The sequence below is a fragment of the Mya arenaria genome, chromosome 7, assembly GCF_026914265.1.
Source record: "Mya arenaria isolate MELC-2E11 chromosome 7, ASM2691426v1".
In the NCBI taxonomy this organism is placed as follows: Eukaryota; Metazoa; Mollusca; class Bivalvia; order Myida; family Myidae; genus Mya; species Mya arenaria.
In genome coordinates, this window is record NC_069128.1 from 15,318,518 (window position 1) to 15,329,989 (window position 11,472).

An 11,472-nucleotide genomic window follows, 5' to 3' on the forward strand; every position below is an offset into this window, starting at 1 on the left:
ACCTAACAGTTTCTACGTACTGCATATACTATACAGCCATTTTGACTGTGTGGGTGTTGACGCGTGACTTTCTGGGGAATCAAGATATGAAATGTTACAAGGTGGTTGCCACGACTCTGGTGGCTTGGGACCAATAAACCCTCAGTTTGTAAGTGTTTACATGGACTGTATCGAAGAGAAAACCTAACATTTCACCAGTCTGTTATCTATATGTATTTCTTTTATGACTTTGACCATATGTTCACTAAACATAAGGGTATTGTTTTCAGGCTACGCTACAAGCTTGGTCTCTGTAATTCCGTTGGAACAAACTTAAATCTATCACCAATTTTAAGCATAATTCATCTGATATCATTCAAACGAAATCTACATTTCTTGTTGATTTATCATCTTTATATGTATTACCAGCTTTGACATATTTCAAATTTAGCCTTTTTGGAAAGGTGTTTAGTGGGTTTTATAATGTATGTGTATACACTTACATTGAACAGTGAAACAAAATATCGATGAGAAATCCACATCGGATGCTCAGTAGGAAGCAGTATGTCGATTTAAAATACAACCTTCATTTGCACCCAATGAATTTGCAGATAGGCAATCATTAAATCCTTACAAATATGGCTAAATCAATAAGAGTTTCAACTTTCACGAGTGTTTAAAGTTCCGACTGTTATTAAAAAGGGTTTGTTCGCTACGCTTTCTCCGCCCATTTTTAATATTTAAAATGTAACTTCATGTCATCTAACAATAACATAGGAAAGAGTATCGCGATAGTGCAATATGTATTATAAGTGACTTTTCGAAATTCAGTCAGTTATTTCCTTTAGAATTACAGAATACTTAGTTATCAGATAAATGTATCCTAACGATGCAAACACCACGCCAGCACTTACTTCCCTTTGCCGTTCAATAATAATTACCGCCACACATATCACGTGATGTTTATCAAAATCACGTGACCGCGTTTAAAAGCTTTAACATTCTTGAACAAAACAGCAATGAAATAAAAAAAACTTTATTAAAGGATGCAGAGCTGAAATCAAACTATTTTTCGTACATGGTGGAATAGATCTTCCTACTTGTTAAAGCAGATCCCTGCGTGAACGACTGACAACTATGTGGTACCAATCATTTTGGCCAGTTGTTAACTCGAAGCAGCCTTATTGCCTTAAGGCAACATTAACGTTCCTTTGGCGAAATTTGTCAGTAACTCGAAACCACTGTATCGAGCACTTAGCTCTCCCTTAGTGCAGTTTTTATATGATATGTGAGGAAATTCCGTTTTGGTTAATAAAACAGGCGTTTACTACGCAGCGTATTCTCTTTCAAAAGATCTTGGTTTGTATTTATGACTGCATCTTTATACCATTGAATGTTGCATTCTTGCTTGCATATGTTGTGATTATTATGTGTGAAATTGATATTTAATCATATGAATCGGCTATTGGTTGTAAGAAATATCCATTATTTATTTATAGTACGATTAATATGTTCAATTTGTTATGTCACTATCATGAGTATGTATACTTTGTTCCTTATATAATATTAATACAAAATTTAAATAAAAAATCAGGAACTAAAATGCAAAAAAATGTTTATTAACGGCTTACAATGTCAGAATTCTGAACATTTATTACTCTGCAATTACTCTGCAATTCGATCGCGTTGTAATTTCAATTTTGCAGTTAAATCCAAGGACTTTACTCTTTAAACTTAGTATATATGTATTGAAGGCCGAAGTTTTCCGATTGCAACCAACTGGAAAAAGGCAGCAGGTACTTACCAGCGCAAGATCACTATGAAATTTCATCATGTACCTTTCAAAACATGTATGTTTTACACATACATACCATACATCATCATATTGAATTGCCCAAACATGTATAGCAGGCTAGTAAATTTGATCGAGATATACCTATACAAATTGCTACAAAGTTCAGTAGACTTGAAATACTTCAAATTCTCCCAATTCTAGGGTAATAATTTTGATGGAGTATACGATCTGTCTTAGTAAGGGTATTTTGCTAAAAGTAATGCAAATGTAGTTATAAATTTGCGACTTATGAAGCGCAGACGACGATGACTGCTGTATGATGGTAAAATAACGTATAGAAGCAATGAAGTCAATGCTATGTATGTGGGCCCTTCTGTTTATAAGCAAGAGGTTATTTTCGTATGAACTAAATGTAGAACCCGGTGAACTCGCATCCTATATAGCTGTTCCTCTCTAAGACCGGTCTTTCATGAGGGCAGTTTAAGAGAGCAGTATCAGTTACAGTTATGTAAATTTAAGATACACATAATTATATCTCTTTTGTTGTTTTCATTTAGCTTTTGCAAAAGAAGCATCATATTTACAGTCGAACCCCGCTGGCTCGAACTCGCTTAGCTCGAATTCCTCGTTGACTCGAATTAGGTGTAAATGACCGATTTCTTTATACTGAATGTAAGCATTCCCGCTTGGCTCGATTTTTCCGAGGCTGGAGGTATTTTAGTTCGAAGTTCGAGCCAACGGGGGTTCGACTGAAGTATGTTAAATTGTATGGAATACACATGTATACGTCGGCTTACACGCAAACGATGCTTGAAACGAAACTGATGATTGGCAAAAGACAAACAATGAAAAAAAAATACAGTTATTGGCAACATGGCCTCAGGGACAATATACACACAAGCTGTTTTCTGGTTTAAACTTTTTCCGGATAACTTTCAACAGTTTAGCAAATAAATCAGTTTACTGACCCTTTGAACTGTCAAAATGTTATTTGTTTCTCATTGTTTTCCTTATTTTATGAGCTAAACAAACACTGCCTAAACAGTAGTGAAAGTAATGGAACTCTTCCGTTTTAGGTTACAGACTACTTATTAATTTCCTTATTACAATACAGTGTAAATAGGGAAACTTCAAAAATGCCATTCCTAGTGTTTAGCGTTTATGACAACTATAAAGTTTATTGAAATGCAGTTCAAATCCAATTGATTTAAGCAATAAAAAGGGCATGCCATGTTTTATCCCAAGAAAGTTCACTCGCTTTGAAGTTAAGCACCGTTTATATTTGCATATAATCCATTTGTATCCGGCCGGAGGCTTATCAAAATTCAAGTCCAGCAGAAAATACATTAATCTCTTTTTATCTTTTATCTTTTCTTTCAAATTGGTAGGTATTGCACTGATTTCAAAATATACCAACAATATATAGACAAAACATAAAAAAAAGTTGTATATCTGTGAGAGTGCAGCTTTAAATATTCTGCATTACGTAGACTAGAACAAAATATTAACATAACGTATCATTCTCAATCTTGAATTTAGAGAGTGCATCCAGGTCCACATCCGGGCACTTGATATTTAGATATAACGTTCCTAAACAGGTATAGAAAACGTACATGTAGTTATAAACTTATCTAAATATTTTAAACGGCAAGTTTGTGGAAAATGAAGTGTTTCTTTTGTACGATGAATAGATGGCAGCATGAATATTGAGTTAAATCGGTTATTTCAGTTAATCAGTTTAGCAAAAGTCTTACTTCTTTTTTAACTTTAGCGATATACGCAAAATCATTAAGATATTGACAAGTTTTCCAAATCATCCTTGTCAATATTGATTTACCAGTTATTCAATAGAAACACAAGAAAGCAATTTTGATTTTGTAAAAGTTCTACCCTACTTCCATGTTATTCTGAAAAAAGAACTTGCAAATGCAGATAAGATTTAAACACTTACGAGTAGAAAAGTTATACGTAAACTATCGAAATTATAACCCCCTCCCCATTGCGTATCGAACACTGCGTTTATATGAACCCGTGTTTAGCGTACCAGAAAGCATTGCAGGACTTTAGAATCTGCATACCAAACATAGCCAATTTTAAGTTCCTGCGTACCGCGTCCGGCGTACCAGAGTCGTCAGTAACAAATATTTCTAAAAGGTTTTTGAAAACCGCATCGCATACCAAATGGTGTATTTATTCTTTTTTGCTTCCTGCTATATCGATAAATAGTTTACTTCACATTTCAAAAGAATCTGAAAATTGAAAGAAATCCTGAACATAAAACCATTCCGTAAACCTTTATATTTATGATAATCTTTAATCATATATTTTCTCAATCAATAAGAGATATCAATAGAAATATAATTCCTACTGTTATCTCTAAAATTCAAATTTGGTGCTGGAATTAAAATAGACTGCTTATGTCTCGAATATCATTAAATAATCGTGTTGCTCATGTATACATTATCGAATAATAATCCCGATGTAAAACACCAAACTTATCTGGATTGTTAACAACACTTCTTTTTAATCGAACATCCTTGCGTCAACAACTCATTTTTCTTTTTCATATACTGGCATACATCGCCTTAATGTCTTGGAAAATATTGGCCTTTTTTTACGTAACACTTTACATTTCATTTGAGTTATGGAAAATATTGGCCTTTGTAAGACTATACATTTACTTTCAACTATATCACCTCTGTTTAAATGTGCTGCAAAATAGATCGTTTTCCATCAGTATACATAATTTTGATACATAAATATACACGTACGACAACCATAAGATAGTCTTGGCTGAGGTAGTGGAATGGGGTTGTTTGAGACAACGGAATAGCAAGGCCTTATTGTCACCTCAACCCGACCTTAGTGGTCAATATAATATTTTGTCCAATGAGAAGGCAATATTTCTAAAGTTATCCAATACGTTTATTTCAGTATATCAGCAGTCAGTCGTATTGGTTTTAATCAGGTGAAACGGTAGATAAAAAACAGTGGCTGATCCAGTAAGGGGTAGTTTATAAAATAGTATTTAGACTACTTAACAACTGAAAGTCGCATCAAACCATTAATTTTTGTAAGCACATACTAACAAAAGTTAACCTTTCCTTAAGGCTGCACACTCACAGATGGACCGTTTTGACAAATTGTATTTATATTAGAATGAGCCATTTATTTCGTAAATGTCTGAGAACCAGTGGTATAAGACTGCTGAAAAAGGATGAGATCGTAGTTTTTCATATTTACGTTAGAAAATTGATGTTTTTGTGCCGAAAAACTATTTTTTTCTGAAAGCGTTTGTAACGTAAATTTTCGAACGTAAATATTAAAAACTTCGATCTGATATTTTATCGCCAGTCTTATATCACATGTTTTCAGATAATTACGCAAAGTCAATTCATACCAAGACAAAAATAAAATAAAAAAAGTTGTCAAAATGGTCAATCTGTGAGATTGCAGCTTTATAAGACAATCTTTGCTACTTTTTTACGATAGTTTTGAATAAAAGTAGACCCTGTATTTGAAGCACGTTCAAGCAGACAACTCAATATTCTTCTCAATATTAATCATCAGAATGAACCCAAATGTCTAAATAGGTTATTCTAGTTTTACCACGTCACGAACTGAACCTTTTGTCCTCTGCGTATCAATGTCATACTAATTACTACTTTTGAAACATACCCTAGTAGATCGACTTTGATTAGATTAAAAACAATAGTGTGATTATCATATTGCTGTTTTAACATTAGCATTGGACGTTAAATAAGATCATAATTCAACCCACATTTTCTTTTGTGGCAGATATTAATTTCATAAGAAATCAACGTCATAGCGTTCGATCTGTGCCCACGCACTTAACAAAAGTCACATTATATATGGAACGGAGAGAGGCCTAGTACAGTCACGGATGTGTCAGCTGACAACTGAACTATTTATCAGTACAATAAAAACAGGTGGTTGTTTTTCAGTTAATTTATATTCGCACTCGGGCCAGGCCCGTTCGGTGAGTGATCCGATAAGATTGTTGGTCATATTAGGTTTTTTGAGCATAGTGCACAGACAGAACGTAAGCCTGGTTTTAGCTATCCTGGTTCTTTAACGTGCTCCTGTGAATAGCACTGTCCTTCCAGGAAGACAATAATTATTTTAGTGACGTGGCGAAAAATCGAACCTACGACCCCTGGATTAACAAAGAAAGCAACAAAAACAGACTCCATATGTACAGTCAATCGGAACACCTTGGCCATTATCCAACAAATCTCTTTCGAAGCTTGCCGGATATGGCCATGTTGTTACGATTGTTTAATAGTATCTGATTTTTGAAAATAGTTGAACCTATTGTGCCAAATAGAAGGCGGCCTAAGGCAGTTTTTTTATTATTAGTTTTGTTTAAGTATTTTCGTTTTGTGTGTGTGTGTGTGTGTTTCGTTTTGTTTATCTAATTGTGTAATTGTTGTGTTTATGTCTATTGGTTGTTTTATTTTACTGTTGATTTTTCTGTATTTGTGTTTCTGTCGTGGTTAATGTATTTATACAGAGAAATTATCATCCCCTGTTAAACAAACTTAATTTTCTAATCAGCTTAAAAATGAAACAATCGTTTGGGTCGGTCTTCTATCTGGAATAGCGTGCCGAACAGATAGATAAATACGTTTTATTCCTCCAGTAATGGAGAGGATAAAATATTTACAAGTAGACTATAATACATAGATATACAAGTATTATGTACATAACAAACGTTAATTTACAAAAATCCTAGCGTATATACATATAGCATGGTAACAAGTTACACGAAAACGTCATGGGTCACATAAGCCTTAAAGAAGTAAGCAATATCAGAACATCACTACTATCAGTATCAAGTATCTGATATTCACTCAACTCAAGCTGTCTTAATTACAAGTAAGTTAATTAACGCCTTAGCAATTAGGTGAAACATCAAACAATTATGAGAATTTGTTGTTGCACATTGAAACACTTTTGCACACTGGTCCTTATAAGTTTTAAGCATTAGACACTTAATACTGCCGAATACTGCGACAATATTTAACGCAGTCATTAATCATTAAGTACACAGCCTCGGAAGGTTGTTGATGATCTATAAAATGTTGCCGAGTCCAGTACAAATGTAGCGCCGATAAACGGTCGCCGACTAAAAGTCCATGCGGATTTCGAAGCTTTAGTCGGGATTATTAGTCAAGCCGTCGAGAGTTAAATCAATATTTGTTAATTGTCGGATAATAGTTTATACATATAATCTTTGGTGGCAGCTTTATTTGTTTGCTAAAGGTCGGCGGACGGTCAAGGCACATGAATGTCTGAACCTTGAGATCAGCTTTTATAAACAACACACCAACTTAAAAATCAGGGGGGTTCGCAAAAAAGCAATGAACCCTTAAACGATGCGAATTATACAACACATGAAATATTTGCATAATCTACATGCAGCACATGATGAATGCAAAAATGGATGAACAGTCGAAACCTGTTTGCTTGAAATCCCTGGGACCGGAAAAAATACCTCGAGCCTCGGAATATTCGAGCCAAGCGGGAATATTTAGTTTCAATATAAATAATTCGTTCGTTTACATCAAGTTCGAGCCATCGAGGAATTCGAGCCGAGCGAGATCGAGCCAACGGGGTAAACTGTATTTTCAAAAATGGAGACTTTAATAAAACGGGAAAAGGCGGGAACTTAAGTTCCATATGCGATGTTCACAATTGTGTGACAAATTGTGTGACAAATGCAGTTGAGTGGGGAATCCAGTCTGAGTATCAACAAACCGAAACCTGGTCGAAGGGAATTTTGTTGATTTCCTTCCTCTTTTGGAATTTTCCTTATTTTTGTTTAAGCTTTCTTATCTTTACACCTCATGTTTTATTAATTTACCTGACATCGTAATTTAAAACGCCCTTAGTATGTCAATGCACGGCTGATGTGAGCAATAAATTTAAAATTCAAAAATCGTAAGTTATCCTTAATTTTCCTGTTGTCTTTCTATGGTCTGTTTTGTCCAAAAAGAACAGCAACCCGAGCAATTTATCTCAGTTTCCATTTATTAAAAAAAAAAACATTTATACGTGACTGGGCAGTTAAGTTCATTTAAAGCTATAACAATTTAAGCTCTTAATACTTATGTACGGTATTTTAACACAGATCCCATATTAATGTATTTAATAAAGTTCAAGAGTTTAGATAAAAAACATATTTTATTTAAGCTCGATTGTAAAAGCTGTACGCTTATAAGAATTACTCGACTCCTTTTCTGGGAAATATTCTAGGATGGTATTCACTAAACATCTTTAGTCATTTCCTGACTTAAAGCTGCACTCTCACAGATTGTACGTTTCGACAACTTTTTTTTTATTTTTAGTCTTGGAACGAGCCAATTTTTGCGAAAATCCATTGAAACCAGTAATATAAAACAGCTGACAAAAAATCTTATCCCAGGTTTTTATATATTATTTCAAAAATTGATGTTTTATACATTTTCTTAATCCGTTAGTAACGGTTTAAGCCATAAAACATTAATTTTCGAACGGAAATATGAAAATCTACGATCTGATATTTTATGAGCAATCTTATATTATTGGTTTGCAGATATTTACGCAAAGATTTGCTCTTTCCATGACAAAAAAATAAAAAAGTTGTAAAAATGGTCAATCTGTGAGAGTGCAGCTTTAAGAAATGATTTAAGAAGTTTTATGAACACCGCCCCAGTTTTCGTTTCCTTTAGAGAGGGAAAAACCTAAATGGGGCACACTATAGGTTGATAAAAAAAACTAGATATAAGCGATTTTTTGGCGCTTTTAAACCAGGGAATTGTGGCCACGTAGCTATTTATAAAAAAATTAAAAAAAATGTTATTGTTTTGTTTTTGTTTTGTTTTTTAAGGGTGGAAAGGGGGTCTTTTTATGAACGCTTATAATTTAATATTAACATAAATCATATGGTGTTGTTTAGGTTTAAGCTTTAAAGTAAAATGAGGTAAACATAATAATGTATTAAATAAAAAACAAATGAGTATGATTTTGCACAAACCTATAGTGTGCCCCTTTAACCATGCAGGAAACGGAGCATGCTGACACATGTTACACGGATGTATTTATTTGATTACTAGATTGATTAACATAATATAAACATAACAGTCAACGCTCACTTAAAATAAACTGAATCTAAAGTAGGTCATAAAAACCATAATGATAACCAAATAACGATTAAAACAAATAAAAAGGAATGATAATTTATTCATACAGCTAAAACTTACCTTTTATGTTAATAGTCCAAAACCACAATACTTGAGATTTAAACTACAACCACGATGTCCCTGATTTATAAATTGAAAATAGAACAATATTTGCACATCGTCCGCTTATTTAAACCAATTCTTAAGTGTATTGCACACACAAATTCGTTAAACTCTTACGAAACCGTACCCCAAAAATCGGGACGCCTCTACAGCATATAACTACCTTAAAGCACAGACACCCGTTCTATATCATTAAAGTGTCATAACAATAATGTATACCCCCAAATGTTTACTCTCAGCTCTAATAAGCATAACGCGGTTACGATTTCGAAATACATGTAGTCCAAAAAATATAAACTCATCCGTCATACTATAAGCGTCGGTAATTTTGTTATCATATTACATTTGTCTCTATTGAGGTATTATGACTAAAATGTGAAGCTTTTATAATAGCCCTACATGAAAAATAACTTAAAAAGACACTCTTATTTAAAATCAATACATACACATGTATAACAAGTAAAGATTTTGAGTGATAAACCTTTAACTACTTACTATATAATGCATTTATGAAAAATATTAAAAACTGATAATAAGATTGTAACCGTGTATTTAATAGCTGAAATAAAAACATATTAAATGATTGGTGAGTTATAAAAGATTTACAGTGATCTACTATAGTCTCATAAGGTAGCAATACCGTGTTTTCTGCAACTTTATTTATTTTTTATTAAACTCGGTATCCTTCATAAGAACAATTGTGTTCGACATTTATTCATCCAAAACAATTGTATTAATTGTGGTAAATCTTATTTGGGAGTAAGAGTGCATCTTCAAATAACCCTTCCTTCAATCGTTACTTTTCATATCATAAAGTAAGTTTTGCTTTTACTATTTGTGTGTTTCTAATTATTCGACGCCATAAAGACACAAATTTCATACATTTTTCATTTCACAGAATAGTTTTTATAGTTCATCTTTTTAATAAAAACTAGATGTTAACTGAAAACTGATACTTCAACTCATGCATTTAGTGACATATAAATTTCTACTGTCTACTATATAAGAAAATAAAATATGGACAATCAGAAAACCTTTTTTCAGCTTACAGTCACACTGACCTTGACCTTTGACCCACTGACCTCAAAATCAATAGGGTTCATCTGCTGGTCATGACCAATAAGCCTACCTAGTATGAGGTCCCTGGGTCAAAGCGTTCTGAAGTTATTGATCGGAAACCGTTCTTCATGTTAAGGTCACACTGACCTTGACCTTTGACCTCAAAATCAATAGGGTTCATCTGCTGGTCATGACCAATACACCTACCAAGTATGAGGTTCCTGGGTCAAAGCGTTCTCAAGTTATTGATCGGAAACCGTTTTTCATGTAAAGGTCACACTGACCTTGACCTTTGACCCACTGACCTCAAAATCAATAGGGTTCATCTGCTGGTCATGACCAATAAGCCTACCTAGTATGAGGTCCCTGGGTCAAAGCGTTGTCAAGTTATTGATCGGAAACCGTTTTTCATGTTAAGGTCACACTGACCTTGACCTTTGACCCACTGACCTCAAAATCAATAGGGTTCATCTGCTGGTCATGACCAATACACCTACCAAGTATGAGGTTCCTGGGTCAAAGCGTTCTCAAGTTATTGATCGGAAACCGTTTTTCATGTAAAGGTCACACTGACCTTGACCTTTGACCCACTGACCTCAAAATCAATAGGGTTCATCTGCTGGTGATGACCAATACACATACCAAGTATGAGGTCCCTCGGTCAAAGCGTTCTCAAGTTATTGATCGGAAACCATTTGGTATTCCGACCGACCGACCGACAGACAGACAGACCGACCGACCGACCGACCGACCGACCGACCGACATGTGCAAAACAATATACCCCACTTTTTTCAAAAGGGGGCATAAAAATCATAAATACCTTAATATCCTTTTACTTCCAGAGATGATATATTTTGGGGGCCGAGACTTTGACATGATAGCTATTCAAACCAAGTCGCAATAGATATTCACTTCCTTCTTCAGAAAGTGTTTATTGATCGGTTTATTTTAACTTTTAAAGATGAATGATTTCAATTATTACAAAACGAAATAAGGGCATACTGATAAAGATTTCAAATATCAGTATAGATAATCATTCGCATTTCGTGTTGCTGATTTTTTTGTTTTTGAATTTGGAGCTTGTTTTTGCTTTTCCATTTTAGAACATTAGCTTCCTTATATCAGACATATCACATTTTAATTCAAGGTCATGTTCTGTATTAATTAGTATGCTGAACTTGTATTTTGGGAGCAGATGTAGCGTTAAGATTACTTTTTATTCAATCAAGGCTTTTAAGTTATAGTAGTATTTGAAATCAGAACGTACACATGTTTAACAAACACAAGTTTTGAGTGATAAACCTTTGACTACTTTCTAAATAATGCATTTA

The 11,472-nt window shown here is 33.9% G+C and overlaps 1 protein-coding gene across 2 annotated transcripts in view; it reads right to left on the reverse strand.

Annotated features, from left to right (window-relative positions):
• LOC128240848 (melatonin receptor type 1B-A-like) overlaps nucleotides 1-11,059 on the reverse strand; it is a 34,332-nt gene extending 23,273 nt beyond the window's left edge. The window contains exon 1 of one of the 2 annotated variants that reach the window (XM_052957780.1): nucleotides 10,962-11,059. The gene's annotated coding sequence lies outside the window, so the exon portion shown is untranslated. Of the gene's footprint in view, nucleotides 1-9,039; nucleotides 9,348-10,961 lie in introns of those variants that run through there. The other variant, XM_052957781.1, reaches the window with a different exon arrangement.
• Nucleotides 11,060-11,472: the final 413 nt, after the last annotated feature.